At 41.0% G+C, this 21,307-nt stretch overlaps 1 protein-coding gene across 2 annotated transcripts in view; it reads left to right on the forward strand.

The window, feature by feature from the left end:
- The window catches only part of Ank2 (ankyrin 2), a 557,097-nt gene that overhangs the window by 199,867 nt on the left and 335,923 nt on the right, over positions 1–21,307 (forward strand). The gene's annotated exons all lie outside the window — the stretch shown is intronic.

The raw sequence follows: 21,307 nt of genomic DNA on the forward strand, positions 1-21,307 counted from the left end.
ATTGCTGTAGGACAGTATAAGAATTAAGTGTGCGTTTGTGTTTGTGTGTGTGTGTACAAGGAACAGTGTTCTATAAGTGCAGTTTCCTTAGTAAGAGTTTTTAAAAGCACCTTCAACTGTAGACAGATGAGATTATTTTCTCTGGAATGCATGTGGTCCGTGATTTTATTTTAAAAATGAAGGCAGGGCCTGGGGAGACGGCTCAGTCAGTGAAGTGCTTGCTAGGCAAACATGAGAACCTGATTTGAGATCCCCCACACTCATGTGGAAGTCAGGGGGTGCACATCAGTAGCCCTAGCTCTGGAGGTACGACACAGGGACAGGAACATCTCTGGAACTCATTGGCCAGTCATGTCCAGACAATAGGTGAGCTCCAGAGTCAGTAAGGGACCCTGCCTTGAGTTATCATGAAGAGAGACCATTGGGAAGGTTCCTTTAACCCACTGAAAGCATTTCTCCTTGCAGTCATACATTCAGTTTATTGTGGGTTTGAAAACAAGAGGTGGAGCACAGTAGAGGACATAGATGTTGATTCCTTGTGCATGTGTAGACACGCATGCAGCGAAGCAGAAGGAATGTAGTTTGGTTTGTGTCAGTGGCTGGTGCTGGGGTGGGCAGTGTTTTCACAGGTGGACAACTAAGATTTCCGGACACATAAAAGTAAAGAGATGTGTTGAGTGCAATAAACACAGTCATGCCCCGGCCTTGGATGCTGCTCCCGTGTGGTGCTGCTCTTGTTTTCCTTACTAAGGTTTGTTGTGCTGCTTTTGACACAGGATCCAGCTGGATGTGGCCACAGCAAGCTCATTCCATTTCCTCGGAGGCTGCCCTGGCCTCTTCTGAGGCAGCTTCTCATGTAAACTTAATGAGTGTGTTCCTTGTGCCGTCCCCAAGGACACTGATTACAATGCTCCGGAGTGCAGATTGGGGTCCACTGCTGCCCATTGTTCCTTCAGTCTAAATAGTCATGGCCTGAGTGATGAGTTGTGTAATGTTGGTGGTTTACCATTAAGGAACTGGATTGAAAGTAGAACATGATTTCTTCCGGGTCACTGAACTATTCTTAGGGGTCAGCCCCTGTCCATCTGACTGGAAAGATAAGTAAAAATGAGAAGAAACTGACTGCAATCCTAGGAACCCCCAAACAGCTCACACCATCAGCTCCCATACTCTGACAGGTCATTAAGAGGAAGAATAACAAAGCCCTGCCTCGCCCCAACATGTCACTTGAGTCTCTGGAACAGAAAAAAGTTATTTGCAGCTTCAGTCAGCCCCTTGATTTGTGATGTCTGAAAAACAATTCAAAGCACGCATTGGAAAGAGGCCAGGAGCCCCATCTGCTGAGAGTTTGTCTTTCTAAATTGGGTGCAGTGGGTAGAGCAGAGGGAAAATGACACACCTCTCTTATGAATATTTTCATGAGCCATCTCAGTCTCCAGAGAATCCGCCCATGCACTGCTAAATTGTGTCATTTGTGGGAACACAATGGCAAGGGCTTAAATTGGAAAGCGATACAAATTTAGCAAGAAAAACGTTTTCCATTAAAAGGTGGCCTGCTGCTTCCCTGTGTCCAATTTAAAGACCTGGAGGGACGGGAGAAACAACAACATCAAATGCTCATCTAAGCTTGGCATGCTACTGGGTACTCTAGTGTGCAGAGGAATTGCAAGATGCCTGTGAACAGAGAGAAACAAAGTAAAGGCAAGGAAGAGAGGATGCGGAGGGCTCCAGGCGCTGCCCCTCCCTCTCCTCTGCCCCAGATACTCAATAGCAGAGCTGCTTGGAGCTTCTCAGAGAGATCAGGTGTGTTCTCCTCCTGGCCCTTAGGAAGGTCTTACTTTCCCTTTTGAGGTGAGTGCAGTGTAGTGTAGAATGATTAATAAATTGATTTGTTTATCTAGCTAATGCTCTATGGAGAACTCGTCCACTGCAGTAGCCATTTCTTTCTTTTCTCTTACCTTCCAGTTTAGCTCCCATCCTAGCCTTGGGAAAAGTAGAAACAAGAAAAAGGAAGTGAGAGTAGGTGTGGCCTGTGGGTGCTCTGTGGAAGGAGGCAGAGTTATTGAAAGACAGGCAAGAATACCATGAGGGAGATCACTGTTTCATCTTTGGATGGAGTAACTGTACTTTCAGTGCCAGGTGTGGTGGCCCAGATTGTAATCCTGGTCCTTGGGATGCCAAGGCAAGAGGAGTACTATGAATTACATGCCAGCCTGGGGATACATAGTAATGTCAGAGATATATGTCTTTAAAACCAACCAAGCAACCAAGCAACCAAGCAACCAGCCAGCCAGCCTGCAGAGCAGTAAACCAGCAAACCAGGCAGCCAAATAATAATTTTAAGATCATCGGGTAAGACATTTAGTTAGAGTTATGCTTGGATCAGAAACTGACATTCCCTGATCCTTTGTCTTTCATATACGCAGCTCTTTTCATGTCTAGTGAAGATGGTGTCCTCCTTCCCCAACTAAGGAACGTCTGTTTGTCTGAAGTTCTTGCCCTGCCCAGCATCATCTTTTTATAAGGGCACAGGATCCATCTAGGACCGTGTGTCACGAGCACAGACTGCTGATGCTTGTGTTCACTTCCTAGCTTCTCTGAGTTCATGATCGTTATTTCTTACAGTTTTATTCTTTCATTGGCTGCTAGAGTGAACTGGAAAACACCATTGCTCCTTCCAAGCAAATGATACTGTTGATATTTTCAGATCTTTAAGTAGAACTGAGGTAAATGTATACTTGAAATGAAAAGAAAATTGCTAGATTTGGAAAACATCATATGAAACTTGAAATGATTCTTTATTGTTTGTTATATCTAATGTAACAACAACAACAAAAGGGTTGAATTAAAATCAAGGAAGTGAGGAGAGGTCTGGGGGTTTTAGCTTATATACAGTATGAATCAGAAGCAAGTAGCATCCCCCAGTCTGTTTGAGTATAAATGAAACATAACGACTGCAAACAAATAGACCCTATCTCCAGTGGTGATGGCCAGGTGTCACAGCCTAGGGGACTGTCTCTGTCTGTACCCCAATTGTCAGGTGTCACAGCCCAGGGGACTGCTTCTGTCTGCATTCTGATAATTGGTTGTTTCATTACAAACACCAGATTATTGGATCTGAGTGTCAGTTATTTGCATTTCAATGAATCCTCCCAAATGATAGACAGTACACTGGACTACAACTAGACTGTATGTAATTTCATTTAATATGCAGTTTTTGTTATTTGGGGAGCCTTAGCTGTATACACTTTTCTTCTTATATCATATATAATTACATTTCTCATTTGAAAATTTAATGTACCAACATTTATTTGTAGCTTTTCTTCCTCTTACATTTAGATGTTCTCTCCACAATTGTTTATTTACTAGTTATTTGGTGTGTGTGTGTGTGTGTCTATGCACATGCCACAACACACCTATGGAGGTCAGAGGACAACTTGCAAGGTCAGTGTTCTCCTTCTACCATGTGGGTTCCAGGGATTGAACTCATGTTAGGTTCACCAGGAGAGCCTATACCCACTGAATTCTTTTCCTAGCCTCCACAGCTTCTCCTCCCCTGCCCCATAATCCACTTCCGCCTCCTCACTTTTATATTATTTATTTATTTATTTTTGAGACAGAGTCTCAAGATGTAGCCGTGACTTGTCACGTAGACCATCACTGTCTTACTTGGACCTCTGCCTCCATTTTGTTAGGCCCATGTGAGGGGACTTCAGTATCAAATGAACTTAAGAATAAGGCAATTGTATTGTAACTTGCCTCGGGAGTGATGGTATGGTCGTGACATGCTGCTTCTCAGAGAGACATCTAAGAGATGTCTTCCTGTCCTTGGTCTGGGCATCACCACAGACAGCTGCTGTTTTCAGTCAAGAAGCTTATAAGAAATGGCATCATCGGATCCGTATTTATCCCTAGTGTACAACTGGACTTTGGGAGCCCACTCCACATAGAGGGATACTCTCTCAGCCTAGGCCCTGCCCCCAAATGATATGACAGACTTTGAAGATCCCCCATGGAGGGCCTCACCCTTCCTGAGGAGCAGAAAGGGGATGGAATAGGGGGCAATAGAGGGAACTGGGATTGACACGTAAAACAAGATCGTTTCTAATTTAAATTAAAAAAAGAAGAGAAAAAAGAAGGGCATCATTATAAAATAAGATGTAAGCTCATGTTAGAAATGTGAGATAATGTTAATACTAGTCTTAGCTTTGGTCTAGGCATCTATTCCCAACCAGAAAGACTTGTAATTGTCTAGATCTCCAGAACCCATATGATATAGGATTGGCCAGTGGACTGGAGCTCTCTAAAAGCAGAAGATCTGAAGATGGATCATGGAAAGCTCTAAAGCTACAGATTTGAGTGTGAGATCAGCCTTGGTTACATAGCAAAACCCTGTCTCAAAGGCAAGCAAACAACAACAAAACCCAAAACAATATAAAAAATTACACTCACAATGCTAGGCAGTGCCTCACACACACTAGGCCACCGATGTTTAGAAGTTTTTCACCATCCTAACCTGTACTCTTGAAACAGCAAAAGACTCTCCATTATTTCCCTACCTTATCCTGGCATCCACCATTCTACCTTTTGTTTCTATGACATTACTCATGGAAGTTAGAGCCATACAAGAACGTCCTTACTTTTAAAGGCTGAGTAATGTCCCATTGTGTGTGTGTGTGTGTGTATGTATGTATGTGTATGTTCGTGTGTGTGTGTGTGTGTGTGTGTGTGTGTGTGTGTGTGTGTATGTGTGTGTGTGTGTGTTCCCTGTTCGGTGTATCATTCACTTATGGGGAGACATATAGGTTATTTTCATATGCATAAAAGTTCTCACTACCTAATTCTTCTGGGACTGTAATTGAAGCAATTTGATAATACTTTAGCATCTATGTATTTCATTAGTCCTTTGAATTATTTTACATTAGAGATAGGGTGCTTAGGTCGCACTGAATGCGACCATTACTGTGGACTCTGTACACATACACAGTTTTACTATGTAAACTTGATCAGCCTGGAATTTGTTGTGCAGATCAGGTTGGCTTCAAACTCACAGGCACCTGCTTGCTTCTGCCTTTTGCCTGAGTGCTGGGATTAATGGCATAGGTCAGCATGTCTGGCTATTTCTTTAACTTCTGAATATATATGTGCTATTTTACCTTACTCACAGAGGTTTCACTTTAAACTATTAACCACCTGGCCACTTAGGCCATAGCCTGGGGGACATTCTGTTCCCCTAGACAATGATTCTATTGCTGCTGTTAAAGGTAGCTTTAACAAATCTCTATTGTTCTAATAAACTGGAGATTCAAAGACTAGGGTGAAAACCTGCGAGCTCAGAGAGCTAGAGTAGCAACTGGCTAACTTCCTCTTTTTGCTGGAGTTCAGGAAGTCTATATCTTTCCACACTGACCCAACTAAAGAAGTCCCCTACGCTCCTACCTGTAAACTAGTTGCTAACCCCTCCTCTCTGGGTCCAGGTTAATTTTATTTAATTAACATAAATGCAACATGTCTTTGCTCCGTTAAACAAATGTAACACACCTTTATATAGTTAAACAAATGCGGCACACCTTTGCCTGGTTAAACAAATATTCCACAACATATATGTGGTAAGTGTTATAGGAGGTTTTATAAAGCAGGCAATGGGGACTAGTGAGGGCTGTCTATGGGCAGACAAGAAGCAGAGGTTTCATAAACAGGTCTGGATGGTTGCATTGCTTACACAGACTCGTGGTCACTGTTTACTGCACCATACATTAGCTTGAACTTGGAGAGATCTGAGATACATCAGAAAGAAGGAAGCCTCCTGATCTTATGGGACCAGTCATCCCTTGTTTGAAGCTGGGTCCTTCCTTGCACAGGAGAAAAAACAATGAGATAAACCTGGGCAAATCTGATTCAAAGCCACCAACACACTGTTTAACCCCTTTCTATAAAGCAGTTCTACCAAATTCCTTAACTTAGTGTATATTTTGTGACTCTTTCTGGTGACTAAGTGATAATGCCCAGATGATAGGGATCTTCATATAGTAAAATCCATTCTTCCTACCTGTAACCAAGAACAGCTTTTCTTCTATTTGAAGAGTTCAGCATACATACCATGGCAACCAGACCATCAGATGCACACAGGAACCCAGCTACCCCAACAGGCTGAAAATAGTCAACACCTTTTCATAAACTCTGAGTCGTATATTTAGTCATCTTTGAAGCCAAAGTCCTCTCTATTAACTTGAAGGAAACCTATTGCATTGAAATTTAAAATGTTTGTAGAGCATTTATTTATTTTACCTTATGTGAGAGTATTTTGTCTGTCTCTCTGTTTGTATGTGCATTATGTTCATGCCTGGGGACCACAGAGGCCAGAAAAGGGTGCTGAATCATCTGGAACTGGAGTTGTAGACAGTTATGAGCCACCACTTAGGTGCTGGGAACCAAACTTGGAACCTCTGCAAAAGCAACAAGTGCTCTTAGCTGCTGAGTCATTTCTCTAGCCCCATGCTGGATTTTAAACTATTACACATTTCTGAATATAATGGATGCATTTTCTCACATTGTTGTGTGTTTCATTTTATTGAAGGTATGATTGTTTTAATTTCTAGCTCATGCATAACTCATAAAATAATTGCATACTTACAACAATATTTGTCTTATTAACATTTTAACTCTAGGTGATCATCAGATCTCTGTCTAGAGCAGGAAGACTTACGAGTTAAAGAAGAATTGACATCCTTTAGAGTGTGTCTCCTTCTGCTTGCTTTTCTTTCTCCAGGTCTGGATGAGCACAAAAGGCAGCATGCTGAGGTAGAGAGGGTTGCCCCTCTTTCCATGCAATGCCCTGCACTAACTGATTTAATATGCACTTCAGGAAATACATGGATTTGTAGCTTGTCTCCCAGCAATCCTGTAGAACCACTGACATTAGTGGAGAGTTATAAAATCCATATGTATCTTCAGCATTCTTGATAAAGTAATCTGGATAAATAAGTCTGACAGCCTGAAAGTGACTTTTAAGGTCCCGTATTTTGCCTGGGTAGAGGCTTGGTTAGTATGCAATCTTTAAAAAGTACCATTAGCTGTCATTCTGTGAGTGGCCAGAAAGGTAGAAACACTTGCTGTGTAAACATAACAACCAGGGTTTAGATCTGCTGGATCCATGTGAAAACACACACGTTCTTCCAGCACTCTTAAGAGGGAGATGGATGTAGGGATAAGAGAATTGCTTATTGTGTATGCAGGAAAACAACAGAAACTAAGAGATCCTGCCTCAATCAAGGTAGAGGGCAAGACCCCACAAGGTTGTCCTCTGACCTTCACATGGACATTCATATGTACACATGCACACACACACACACACACACACACACACACACACACACACACACACACGAGACAAGGAGGTCATAGACTGCGCTTAGGGTTATAAAAACCTACTTATATTATTTAATATTTACATAAATTATATAAATCACAATGGCTACATTGGTTTCTCTATGTTGAGGAGATGATTAGGGGGTTTGACAAGTATATAAGCTAAGTGCAGTTAAGATCTGAACCAGGATTAATATCTCAAGCCATTTTTACTAGGCCCCCAACTTTCTAAGTAAAGAATAAAGACAATTGGGTGTGTATTGTCATAGATAGTCACTCACTACAGAAGGTTATCTGTTGATGTTTGTTCACTGGGTTTCTTTTGTTGTTGCTGAATGTTTTTCATGCTGGAAATTAAACTCCACACATGCAAAGCACATACTCTGCCTCTGGACTCATCTGCAGTCTTGTTGTGTTTATTTTATTTGTACAGATTTATGGGGTACCTCATGATAATTTTGTATGTGTATACAGCATGCAATGATCAAATCAAGTTCACTTGCATAATTAGACTGTAGCAATTACATGCATTTGTAAGATGCAGTGTGATAATTTCATATGTCTGCTCTTTCTGTATGGATCAAATCTGGGTAATTCACATTGCCATTTTGCAAATGGAGTTCTTAATTGGTCTAGATAATAAAAAGCCGGTGTCAGATACAGAGGGAAATGCTGAGAGATCAGAGAGAAGGAGCAAGCCACAGCACACCTTACTTCCTTAGCATCTCAGCAGACAAGAGAGCGATTTCCTGTTTCTCCTTGCTTATGTCCTGTTTCTGCCCAGTTACCTCACTTCCTGTCTGTCTGTATAGACCTCCAGACCTCTATGGTTATCTAGTGGCAAGTTCCATTCTTTGATCCCCAGACAGGCTTTATTTGTACAAGCAAGCTACCACCACACCATGTTCTTGCCATTGCTTTGAGATAGGAGCTTTGGAGTTCCCTCTTTTAGCTGTTCATAAACTATGTGAATGTGCTGTTATGAGCAGCAGATCTGTGCTGTCCCAATCCCATTTCATAGAGTACTACAGCTTCCTGCTTCTGTCACCTGTGCTCCATGTTTGTAAAGTGGTCTGGAGTGAGACATTGTTCCCAGAGTGAGTAGAACATTTGGACCATCTGAATCTGGGCCCAGTGATGTCACTATTGTGGCATAGTCGTATGCAGGGTGTGATAAACTGAGCTCAGTGATTGTATATCTCAATGTTATACAGCTTGAGTTTCCTTTCAACCTTAGAATAATTTTGTTATGAGTAACAATATGGAAAGCTAAAATGGTTGTGTAGTGAGTATTCAATATTCCACTCCTCCACTTAGGCTTTATAATTAAACTTTTATTTTATTTATTTGTTCTTTCTTTCTTTCTTTCTTTCTTTCTTTCTTTCTTTCTTTCTTTCTTTCTTTCTTTGAGACAGGTTTCTCCCTGTAGCCTTGGCATATACTATTAGTTCTGTTGATCAGACTGACTTAGAACTCAGAGATCTGCCCGCCTCTGCTTCCTGAGGTGCTGGGATTAAAGGCATGTACTACCGCTGGCCGGCTCTATTTTATTAAATTTTCAAAAACTATTTTCATTTCATGGATACAAGTGTTTTACTTATATGTGTTTACCATGTGCATCCCTGGTGCCCTTAGAAGACAGAAGAGTGTCAGATCTCCTGGAGTTAGAGACTTAGAGGTGGGTACTGGAAAGTGGTCCCAGGTCTTTCACAAAAGCAATCAGTGCTCTTAACTGCTGAGCCATTTCTTCAACCCTTATAAATAAGTTGTCATATGGCTTGCTTTTAAAAATAATAATGATGTTGCCACCCAAACCGGACTGTGTTCGTGTGCCCACTGATATGAAGACAAAGACACTTGTAGTCTAACGTGTCTACTGTATTATTTAAGGGTCTCCCTTAAAATGTACTTGAAAATATTACTCCGCCCTTAAACCTCTTCAACTGAGTTACTGTTCTAGGTATCAATCAGTTGAATGTGTTAGCAAACTTGTGTTTGATTCTGACACAGAAGAGATTTGCATTACAATCGAGTTACCCCACAACACCCACCAACATATTAAGCATGCTAGCTCAAAGTATTTTCTTTTTCCCTATTTCTCTCAAGGCAATTTGTGATGGGTGAAAAATAGTCGCTGAGAGCAGGAAAACTACGAGGCAAGTCACTGCCATGGTAGAAGTTCCCTTCCGTGTCCTTTCAGAAAGATATGACCTTACCTTTTGACTGGACAGAGTCTTCATTAACTGTATTTACAAAGTAGTTCTCATCTGAGTGCATAGCTATACCCTAGGGACCTGCTTGCCTTAGAAGCACTTCCTTGATGAAAATAGAGTAAAAGGACAATGCCCATATTTAATTAAGCAATCTAGATGCATACTTTAGACATTCAGGTCAAGAACCACAGCTCGTCCTTCTGAAGTAAGGCAGAAGCCCCGAGGCCAGAGGTTTTGACTAAAGAAATGCCCTCTGGCCTGGGGATAATAAGATCAGAGGGGTCAAGATTCCTGAGAGGTCTGCTGATCTTCTCAGCTTCTCTGACTAATTTCATCGAATGCTATGTTTAGGAAAATGTAGGCGCTATTTACAGTTTTTGTGGTGGGATATGTCATGCCTGTATATGTTGTTTAAGTTCATTTGAAGATTTAAAACATGCGACATTCATCTGCAAAAACAGAAGCTTACAGAACCCAGAGCGCTTGAAATGGAAGTTTCCACAAAGCCATGTTTTTTGTTTTGTTTTGATTTTTTGTTTTGGCGATGCACATGCTCATGAAACTGGTCAATTGTGCAGTCCATAGGCTAGCAGGAAACCGAGGCTTTCCAAGTTTCTCAAGTTTCCCAAATCAGGGATCTGTGTTGAGGGGCAAGACACGCATGTGCAGAAATAGCGTCAGCAGTCTCACGTGCCCTTTGTTCCGTGTGATGGGAACAGACATTTTGCTGGGGACATTTTACAGAGGGAAGCAGAAGAATGTTTGCTTTGGAGGAATTTCACTGCTGCATATTACCTGCATTTCAGATAAAAATACTTATTTATTTATTATGTATACAGTGTTCTACCTGCATGTATGCCCGCACACTAGAAGAGGGCACCGGATCTTATTACAGGCGGTTGTGAACCTCCATGCGGTTGCGAGGAATATGCAACTAATTGTGAGTGTCACAAAAGTTAGATCTTTTGTACAAATGATGTTTTTTCATCAGAGACTAGCAAAAAATTCTGCTGAGCAACCAAAACCAAAGAGGTGGCAGCAATTCTGATGGGAGAGAAAAGGCTTGGTTTCACAACAGCCAGAAGGGAAGGGCAGATTTTCTAAGTTTCCCAAACAAATAGGTATGGCTGCTCTTGCTGAGGAGACAAACACTTTATGTGTACATATATTTTAAATTTCTGCTTTCTTGAAACGAACTAAGAATGGTGCCAGACTTACTAGCATCCATGGATAATTGCCCTGGCTAGCAGGATACAACGAGTTCGAGCCCACAGGAACCTGGAATGAATGAGACAAGAGACGAGAGAAGATGACAGCAAGACAACCTTCCGATCAAGCTGCTGTTTAATGAAAGTTCTATACAGGCTTAAATAGGGGAATGTGGCATTGGCCATGGGATGGAGGTTGTTAGATAGGAGATGCTTGGAAGTGAGGCAGGGGGCTATTAGTGGCAGGGAGCATTTGATATGAGAGAGAGAGAGAGAGAGAGAGAGAGAGAGAGAGAGAGAGAGAGAGAGAGAGAGAGAGAGAGAGCAGGAGATCTCACCAGGGAGTGTAGGTGTTATGGAAGCATTGTTAAGTGATGGGTTATCTCTATGGCGACCTCCTGGGCCATCTGTAGGAAGGTGCCTGTGTTTTGGGAAGTGCCTTTACAGTGACCTGGTCCTCAACATATAATCTTGAACTTCTGATTCTCCTGTCTCCACCTCCTAGGGGCTGGGATTGTAGGAGTATGCACTGATTTTTGCAGAGCTGGGGAGAGAATCCAAGGCTTGGTGTATGCCAAGCAAATGCTCTACCAGCAGAGCTACATTCCCCACCCTAACTTGTGCTTTCCTGAAGGCAGATGAAAATCAGCTCTAGGAGTACTGGTAGTTGTACTTAACGCATGTCAATAGCTTCCTATGTTTGAAATTCCTGATAGTCTAGTGGGAATGCCTAACAAACTTTAATGTGACAGTTATGGTTACAGGATTGATGAATGAGGCCCGTAGACACAAGCATATGATAAAACATGTGGTCTAACTGATTCATTGACTCATCTGAACCATAATATTTATCTATCAAATTTCCTCTTATTTATAGCAATGTTTCATATTTGTTATAATCAATTGGTGATGGGGATAAAAGCAAGCCCTCAGCAGCCTTGTGCAGTATGTTCACTTTATACTTGCTGAAGTGTCCAGATCATCAGTGGGAACACTATGGGACAGATTTTAAATGACAATAATTTCAGGAAATATTCTGAAACCTTTAGTGCAGTCAGCTCCCCAAGGAGAGGAACACACAGGAATGGTTTTGCAAAGAATACAGTTTTGCAAAGAATACAGATTTATTTTTTATTATTTTTCAAAATTATGTGTATGCATGTGTGTCTGTGTGAGGTTATATGCATGTGAGTGCACTTCCCTGTGCAGACCAGAAGAGGGCATTAGATCTCCTGGAGCTGGAGTTTCAGGAGGTTTTGAGTCATTGAACCATTTAGTATGGGTGTTGAGAAATCATTTTGAGTCTTCTGCAAGTGCAGTGTGATCTTTTAGTCACCAAGTTATCTCTCTAGCCTGAGAATATGATTTAAAAGGAGTGACAGTTCCTCTAATCCCAGCACTCTGGAGACTGAGGTAGGAGGAGTATTGTGAGTTCAAGAACAGCCTGGGTTGTATGGTGAGGTCAAAGCCAGACTGGGCTACAGAGTAAGACCTTGTTTTCAAGCAAACAATCAAACAAAAACAATAAATAAAACAAAAGATGGTGGTAGGGATCCTGAGTGAAGATAAATGATGTGTTAACATTTAGCTTAGTTTTGCTCTGGAGAAATAAATGCTTTTAAACTGACAGATCATAAAGAACCATGTGTGAATTGATTTTTTTGGTAGTCCATTACCATATAAATCCAAGGTAAGAATAAAAAATTAACAGTTTAGTAGTAGGGTCTTACCAGTTAGGTCTAGTGAGCAGCCAGGAGAAATGACAGAGTCTCCCGAACACCCTTGCCCAATATCTTGTGGGGAGGTATCCCACACCTGGAACTGGGATTTTTATTTGGCAACTTAGGTCTTCTTGTGTGAGATAACCTTAATTAACTATATATATTTATATATATGTGTATACTATACAATTATATACATAGTTATATATTTCCGTATAGCCCACTTAAACCTTCTAGCCTTTATTTCCCTTTTGGTCTTCATATCACCCATGTACTTATGTCCCTCCCTCCCTTAAGATCTTTCTTCCCAGCCCCAATGTCCCCTTTCTAGTTTCCTGACTTCTACAGATACTTTTAGACACACAATTTGATTCCCTGACCCACATATGCACAAGAACTTTCAGCATTTGTCTTTCTGAGTCTGGGTAACCTCACTCCTTAGTCAAACTTGTTCCAGAACCACCCATTTACATGCAAATTTCATAATTTAATTTTTCTTTATAGCTGAAAGCTATCTATTTGTGAATACATGATAGATTTTCATCACCCATTTATCAGTTGGTAGACACCTAGACTGATTCCATTTCCTAGTTATTGTGAATAGAGCAACAATGAACAAGGATCAACACGCATTTCTGTAGTGGGGAAGAGTCCTTTGAATATATGCCCAAGAGTGCTATAGCTGGGTTATGTGGTGGATTTATTTCTAGCTTTTTAAGGAATCTCGATACTGACTTGTACCAGTTTGCACACCATAGAGTGACAGTCCACTTTCCCCACAGCCTCATCAGTATTTGCTGTCATTTATTTGTTAATCTAGCCATTTTGACTTGAGTCAGGTAAAATCTTGAAAGTAGTTTTGACATTTTCAAACTGGCTCAGGATATTGAACATTTTTCAAAAATGTTCGTTAGCCTTTTGTGTTTCCCTGTTCAGTTCCATAGTCAGTTTTAAAATTGTGTTGCTTGTCTTCTTGTTGGTTAGGTTTTTTGTTTTGTTTTTAATTTGTATAGTCTAGACCAGTGGTTCTCAAGGGTCGTGATCCCTTTGGGGGTCCATCTACCATGTGTGTCCCAGAGATTGGATTCATGTCATCAGGCATGGAAGTAAATGCCTTCACTGGCTGAGCCATCTCACTAGACTCCACCCTTATCTATTTATTTTCTAATGAGACAGGGTTTTGCATTGTAGCCCAGGCTGGTCTTGAACTTGAAGCAGTTCCTCCTGCCTCAGCCATTCTGGGATTGCACGGGTGCACTGTTGTACATGCGTGCTCCTTCATCTTCCTCATGCTTTTTAATCGACGTCCAGTGATAAATAAAGACCGTGTGAATCAAAGTTCTCTGTCCTTTGCTATTTCTTTTCTTGCACGTGTGGCTGCCTGGGAACTGACACACTGACAGACTAGGAGAGGCTTTCTAAGTACTTGAACTAGATGTTTTTGTATTCCAGCAAGGTTTCCAACCCATTTCTACACTAGCTCTGTAGGAGAAGGCAGAACAACTTTGTCCATTTCTGTTTGTGTTTTGAAGCAGGGTCTCACTGTATAGCCTCAGGCTCAATTCAAAGTTGCTGAAATCATCCTGCCTCAGTTTACCTAAGTGTCTGCCACCATATCTAGCTAGCTCAGAGTTCTGCTTCTGGGCACTTGGGGACAGCGATACGATGGCTCTAGCCTGCCTCCAGAGATGCTCTGGGTATGTTATACTGCCACTAATGCAGTCCTCTCTCACACTACCTCCCACTGTTTGGAATCAAGATTAGGCGTCACTATTTGTTCTTCTGTTCTTTTCTTTCTTTATTTTTATAAACGTGGACATACATTTATCCCACCCAGTCATTCCTTTATAAAGAAATTAAAGTGTGAATCCAGATAGAGACTGATATGTAAATGTTTATCAGCTGGTGAATAGACAGGAAGGGGTAAGTTGTTGACATACACAATAGTATAGATGACTCCAGAAATACTTATGGCTAAGTGAAAGTGGATACAGACTGAACATAAAATTCTAGAAAATGCACACCTATTGACAGTGACAGGAAGCAGATCACTGTGTGTCTGGGAACAGGGATAGGATTAGCAGGGGCAGGTTACAAAGGGGGAAGGTGAGGAAACTGGGGTGTGATGGATGTGACCATTAACTTCACTGTGGTGATAGCTTCTGGGCATATGCATATATTAAGATTCATCAAATTATACGTTAAATATATGCAAGTTATTGCATATCAATTCTGTTCCAACAGAACTACAGTAAGGAAAGGGAAATATGTTTGTTAGCTTTGCACATGGAATCCTAGGTTTCTAAAAGTATATTTGTCCTTTTGTCCCACCCATGCATTGAGTTCAGTGTTTTCTCCTAATGCGTTTGCACACTGGTGTCTTTCTCAATCATAATTATGTTGAAATTAGTTTTCCTGTGGTTAGGTTATACAAAGATTTTCAGACTTAATATATACTTCGGTGCTTAGTGGAATTTCACTTTTTTTTTAAGGTTTTTTGCTGTCACTGTTTTTTAAATTGACAAATAGAAATTCTGTGTATGGTATAAAACATGATTTTTTTAGAGTTACCTATACTATGATGCAGCTAAACACTTGACTCATTTTATTGTACGCTGTGGTAATAGCTCCAGCATCCATGCTCAGCTCTCAAGTATATCTTATTATTGTTGTTGATGCTAGCCAAGTGCTTCAGTTCCTACAGTACAGTAATTATGCTCATCATGTTACATAATTCATTTCTTGAATCTGTGGGATTTCTCCTTCTTTTTGGTCTTACCTTTTCACTTTATAGAAATTCTGTTGGGTGTGGAAGCCAGGTCGGAAGGTGTGTTGGGTAAGGGCTCTTTGTAGAAATTCTGCTGGGTGTGGAAGCCAGGTTGGAAGGTGTGCTGGGTAAGGGCTCTTTGTAGAAATTCTGCTGGGTGTGGAAGCCAGGTCGGAAGGTGTGCTGGGTAAGTGCTCTTTGTAGAAATTCTGCTGGGTGTGGAAGCCAGGTCGGAAGGTGTGCTGGGTAAGGGCTCCTCCCTGGAGCTGTGCCTTGTCCTTGCACCCATGGGCTTTCTGACCAACAAGTCGTACACTCTACCTTCCTTCCTTCTACCAGTCTTCCTTCTCTCTGCCCTTGGAGCTCCTGGGATGCAGTAAGTCTAACAAATGTTCCAAGAACATCTCCTTCCCTCCAGTCATTTTGCATGCAGAGACAACACCTGTGTCACATCTGGGCTTTTCACCCTTGCAAGCCTGTTTCAGGTCAGATACTTAAAATGACTGGACAGAACTCCTCTGGCTTTGGAGAAGCGAACAGCTCTTTTCTCACAGAGTATGTGTACACTGGAGTTTTAGCTGTATTTTATTCATCTAACTTAAACGGGCAAGTGAAATTGTGTATTGACGATAACATGCTTTGGTACATGTGTATGCTATGGCATTTTGGCTCTTATTCTCAAATTGTGGAGTCAGTTTTCGCAAAACTTTCATGGCATTGACTATTTTTTTGTAATGACACAGACCCGTCATTGTAACCTATTCGAATGTCATTTTTTGAGTATATCTTCTTTAATAAGATAGATTTAATTCCTCACATTTTATTCTCAAAAGCACCTGAAGTGTTAAAATATACATTAATAGAGTTTAATTTTTATACAGAATATGACACACTACATTTTCCATAGAAAATTGTAGATAATCTAATGGCAATAAATAATTGCTATTTTCAAGGTATATTTGGTTGTTTTGCCAAAGGCAAGCTGGCTCTCACCCTGGTGACAATTATGTCTGCCTCTTGTCAGTTTGATTTCCCTTCACCTTTGGGCCCTTAGGGTGCAAATCAGAAGAGATTTTGTGCCTTAAATGGACATCGGTCTTTTATAACTCTAATACTCTGTGCCATTTGCCAGACGTGTCCCCCCTCTCTCTGACTTAACCTAGGGCACACAGCAGCATCAATTCTGCTGGGTTTGCCATGGGTTTCCAGGAGAGCCTTTAGGTAGGAATGAGAGAGGAAAACCATGACAGGAAGGTAGTTTACACTTAGCACTGGTGGCTTACTTCATAAGAAACTCTGTGTGTTTAAGCACACTCATCAGTCAGATTTCCCCAAAACTGTGTTATGTGGACACCAGAGGTTCATGAGATATTCAAAGGTGAATAGTCAAAAATTAGATTTCTATGCTTAAATAAATCGTGGAATAAGTACATTAAAGTGGAGTAAGCTGCTTTGCTTCTGGGTTCCTCAGAATCTTTCAAATATTGTGTTTTTTTTTCAGTTCACAAGATATGTACAATACATAGCCTTAGCTAAAGATATTTATCATGCTGCTTTGTTTTTTAATTAAAAATGCCCAATTTTCACTTTTCAGGAAGGGAAAATAGTTCAAAGTAAATTTGGGGAATGCTTACTCTGTTTTTTGGTATCCATTTTAATTACAAATAAAAATGGGGAATATGCAAAAATTAATTATAAAGTTAGCCAGAGTATCCCTGTCTTCATGTATACAGGTAAAGAATATACATGTATGAACTGTGGCAATATATATGTCATGCAAATTCTGTCTGTGTATAATGCGTGTCTCTTTAAATATTGAAAACTCAGTGTCTGACCAGGCTTCATTCCGCTCCCGTCGTCCGCTGAGCTGCAGCTGGGTGCTAAGAGCTCATTAGTGTGACAGTCATTTGTGGAGTAGACAGGCCCCACATGACCTCCTTTCTCACTGAAGAATGGGGACCAGAATGATTAAAAGACTCAGTGGAGATCAAGCCGCTTTAGGGTTACTAGTTAGCCAGGTCTGCTATTCTGCCCATTATCTGACATCAGGGGAGGGACAACATGTGTGTTTGAAGTCTTTATAGGGCTGAATGTGGGAGATTGAGGCAGGAGGTTCATGAGTTCCAAAATATCCCTTGGCCAAAGCTACCCTGACACAAAACCGAGAAACCAACCAATGAGAATGAACATACAAAAGAGCCAATATCCCCAGGCTTCAGCATGCCAGCCTGGGGATATTCTTATGTTTCCTGGTAGCATCTTGGGATACCTAGAGCTTAGTATCATACGTCCAAAGCCCAGAGAGATGAAGGGAGGTATGCAAGAATGGAATGGCACTGTGGGAATTGTGAGTGGCAGGGAGAAATCACCCCCTCTCCTCTTTGGGTTTGTTGGTTAAGGGCCTGCAAACTTAACTGACAGGAGACCAGAGAAAAGCTGCCCACATTTCCTTTTTATGAGATTTAGAAAGCATAGGCCAGAGAGGTGAAACATAGGAATTGATGTTAACAAACTGACAGGGTGTGGCTTTGAGGAATGGTGCCGTAATGTAATCCACACGATAGTGTAGAAGAATTGTGTCCAGATCTCTAGTGGGGACTCTGTGTGTCTCTAGTCACTGGCCAGTATTTTCCTCATTTGTAGTATGCTGGCCAAGGTTTATGAAGAAAGATAAGTGAGCTGTGAGCTTTCCAGTGATATTGAATATTATAAAAAATGTTATGAAAACAGAAGTTGGGAAAAGCTGACTACAGTGAGTAGAACTGTTCTGAGCATACCAGGAAAAGTGGGTTTGGAAAGGCAACTTCCAAAGGGAGAAGGGGACCAGCGTGTCGACGCAGAAGATGCCTCACAGCTCCACATCCCTTGATGTGTCTCCTTGTCACATCAATCACTGACAACAACAAAGTTGTTGATGTCTTCCTCCTACTCAAGTCATTGTCAGTGAAGACAGGAAGACACAGAAACAGTGTATCTGAAATTCTGAACTAGCGTCTGAAATAGTCAAGAGATCAGATGGGCCACTGAACACTTTCTTTCCTTTGCATTTTATCACCTCCACTTTTTTCTTCTTCCTTAAAGGCATTGAGCTTTTATACAAATAAGAATACCTTTATTAGGAAGAAGAACAAGAACTATAAAGGAAAGCTATCCAAGGGATAACATTTGTAGCCAAAAGGTTACAGATTCCTCAGTAGTCTGCGAATGTTTTAGATTAATAAATATTTACAGCTAGGACTTTCTGTCCCACAACTCCAAATGGAAAGCACTTCAGTGTCCTCATGCTTCTGCTTAGGTGAAAAATCACTTGAATATAATTTTCCCTTTGTTTCTGGTCACCATTATTTTTTATGAAATTGGTCCTCCACCCAGATGGTGGGGTACTGAGTAAATTCCACTTACAGTTGTCAACCTAACAAGCAAGTGAAGGCAAGGGTGAGCACAAACTTATTGAGGCAGAAAGAGGATGGAGAAAACATGCACATATGCTTCCTTAAATAACATCTAAGGAACTCGAGTTTTTAGTGCAGCAAAACACTGCAGGAAAGCCTATAAGCATTGGCTGACAAAGACAGCAGGAGACCTTAATTGGTTGCTGGTCACTTACACAATTCAGCTAAGAAGTGTTATATGAAGTAAAGGCTTTTCCTGGGGTTGTTTATTATCTTTGTGGCATCAGGGAGTCTACAGAAGCCTCCTCTGATAGGTCTAAGGGCCCTCACTGACTGCCTTCTCCTGCTTCATGTCTCCCTCTGCCAAATCATTTTGTGACTTCATTTTTTGGCTCTTAAAAAATCTTTTATCAGGGCTCTAGTGACTCCTCAGGTGGTGTTTCTTGGGTTGCCTTCCATCAGACACTGAGAGTTTGAGGTGAGGTTTGTGTCCCCTGGCTTCTCTCCTGTCACTCATGCCCTGGAGAGAATGGCAGTGAGATAAACTACCATCACCTGGACCTCTGTGTCCCAATCACTTCTTTGTTGTGCTGTCTCCTGTCCCAGCCAATCATATGCTCAAACCCAAAAGCTGGACTCCTCCCTCTTGTAAATCCTAATGTTTCTAACTGGTAAGCTTCTCTATTTCTTACATTCACACTGCATACTGAAGCAGTTTCCTACCATGAACATTAATCTAATCTCCTGTCTTCTTATTTTCCATTTACCCTTGCTGTAATGTGTGGGAGGCATGGACTTCCTCTGTTTAGAATCTTTCAATACTTTTGTCAGGTGTTGTGTCACAAGAAAAACGACTAGCACAGTCCTCATCACATTTCCAGTCTCTTAAGTCCTCTACACTTCCGGAGAATTTCCTTGGGAAAGATGATATAGCAAATCCTTTCCCTCTGTTTTATCCTCTGCCATTTAAATGCTTTTTGGCTGGGCCTGATGGGAGACACTAGCCCGTGCTTCTGCAGACTTGTTTCTGTGTGGTCATCCTCCATGGCCCCGCTGCTTTCACCCCCTTTTCATGGTTGATGTATCACATTATAGTTAATGGTTTTATTAAGAATGTTTGGACTCTGTAAGTATGGAAATCTTTGCTTGTAATTCTTTGTAACCCCAGTTTTAGGAGCAACGGAACACACAACGTGCATTCTCCTGGCCACCTGGATCCAGAGCCTTGTCAGTTCCAAATGAGCACCCAGGACACGATATTAATTATGAAGCTGTTGGCCATTTGCTATGGTTTCTTAATGGCTAGCTCTGACTTAATTACTAACCCATAATTACTAATATATATTTTTATAAGGTCTTATCTTACTGAGGATGAAGCCTCATGCATCCTCTCTTCCCAGGATCACTCCCTACTCTTGACTACATTTCCCAGAATCCTCCTCTACTCCTAGTCCCACCTGTCTTGCTTCCCTATTGGCCAACAGCACTTTATGTATCAACCAATCAGACTAACATATACACAGAAGGCCTTCCCCCATCACACTCAAGTTAACAAATCAAAATGCAAACTTTTATGAAAAATATGTGTGTGTGTGTGTGTGTGTGTGTGGTGTGTGAGCTTGCATGTGTGTTTAAGGCTTAAAAGAGGATATGAACAAATGGAAAGGCATATTGTATTTTCATAGAGGAAAATTCAGCTACACAGAAGATTTTTTCTAAGGAAATCTATACATGTAACATAATCTCTACAATAATATTACATAAAAATTTATACTGGGTAAACTGAACCCAACATTCTCATGGAAAAATGAATTAAAGGGGGACCTAAGAAAGGAAGAATAATGCATGGTGAAAAAGAATACCCTAGATATTTTTGGTAGTGTGTTCGCTTACCATGCACAAAACCCCAGCTGGCTCTGACCCCTGAATCAATCCTAGCCTTCAGGGGTAGAGGCAGGAGGGTCAGAAGTTCAAGGTCATGCTCAACTACATAGCAAGTCTGAAGCCAGTTAGGGTTACTAGAGAATTTGTTTTAAATAGCATCAACAATGACACCAACAAGGAGATAGATATATGGAAAGAGAGAGAGAGAGAGAGAGAGAGAGAGAGAGAGAGAGAGAGAGAGTCAGAGAATAAACTGGGACATATAATGAAGATTAATTATATGACTAAGATAGCATCTGTTATGTAAAGATCCATAAGTGGTGATGGGTCAATTGGTCCATTTTGAAAACTCAGTGTTGTGTTACACCATGCTCCATGACCATCAACTAAAGACGCAAATATGAAGAAAAAAATAGTAAAAGAAAATGCTTTACTAAGCTGTGGAGACATCTTTTCATAGTCTCAGAAGAATGAGGATCTTCCTAGCTATGACATAAACATCAAGAATTTCTACATATAAAGATCAATATAAATAAATTCAAGAAATAACCAACAATTCAGAAATATTTGTGTTATAAATGCAGGGTTTATCTATTACCTCTCTTCCCACCCCCTTTCTTCCTTGTGTGCACATGCATCCAAGAGAAAATGCTCATATTTGAGAAACATATCAGCTATGGAGTAGTTAGTGTGAATATGTTCTTCTTCACCTTGCATTCTGGAGCAGAATAAGCCCCAAACTTTTCAGGAGGGA

The sequence above is a fragment of the Mesocricetus auratus genome, unplaced genomic scaffold (genome assembly GCF_017639785.1).
Source record: "Mesocricetus auratus isolate SY011 unplaced genomic scaffold, BCM_Maur_2.0 Super-Scaffold_100009, whole genome shotgun sequence".
Lineage (NCBI taxonomy): Eukaryota > Metazoa > Chordata > Mammalia > Rodentia > Cricetidae > Mesocricetus > Mesocricetus auratus.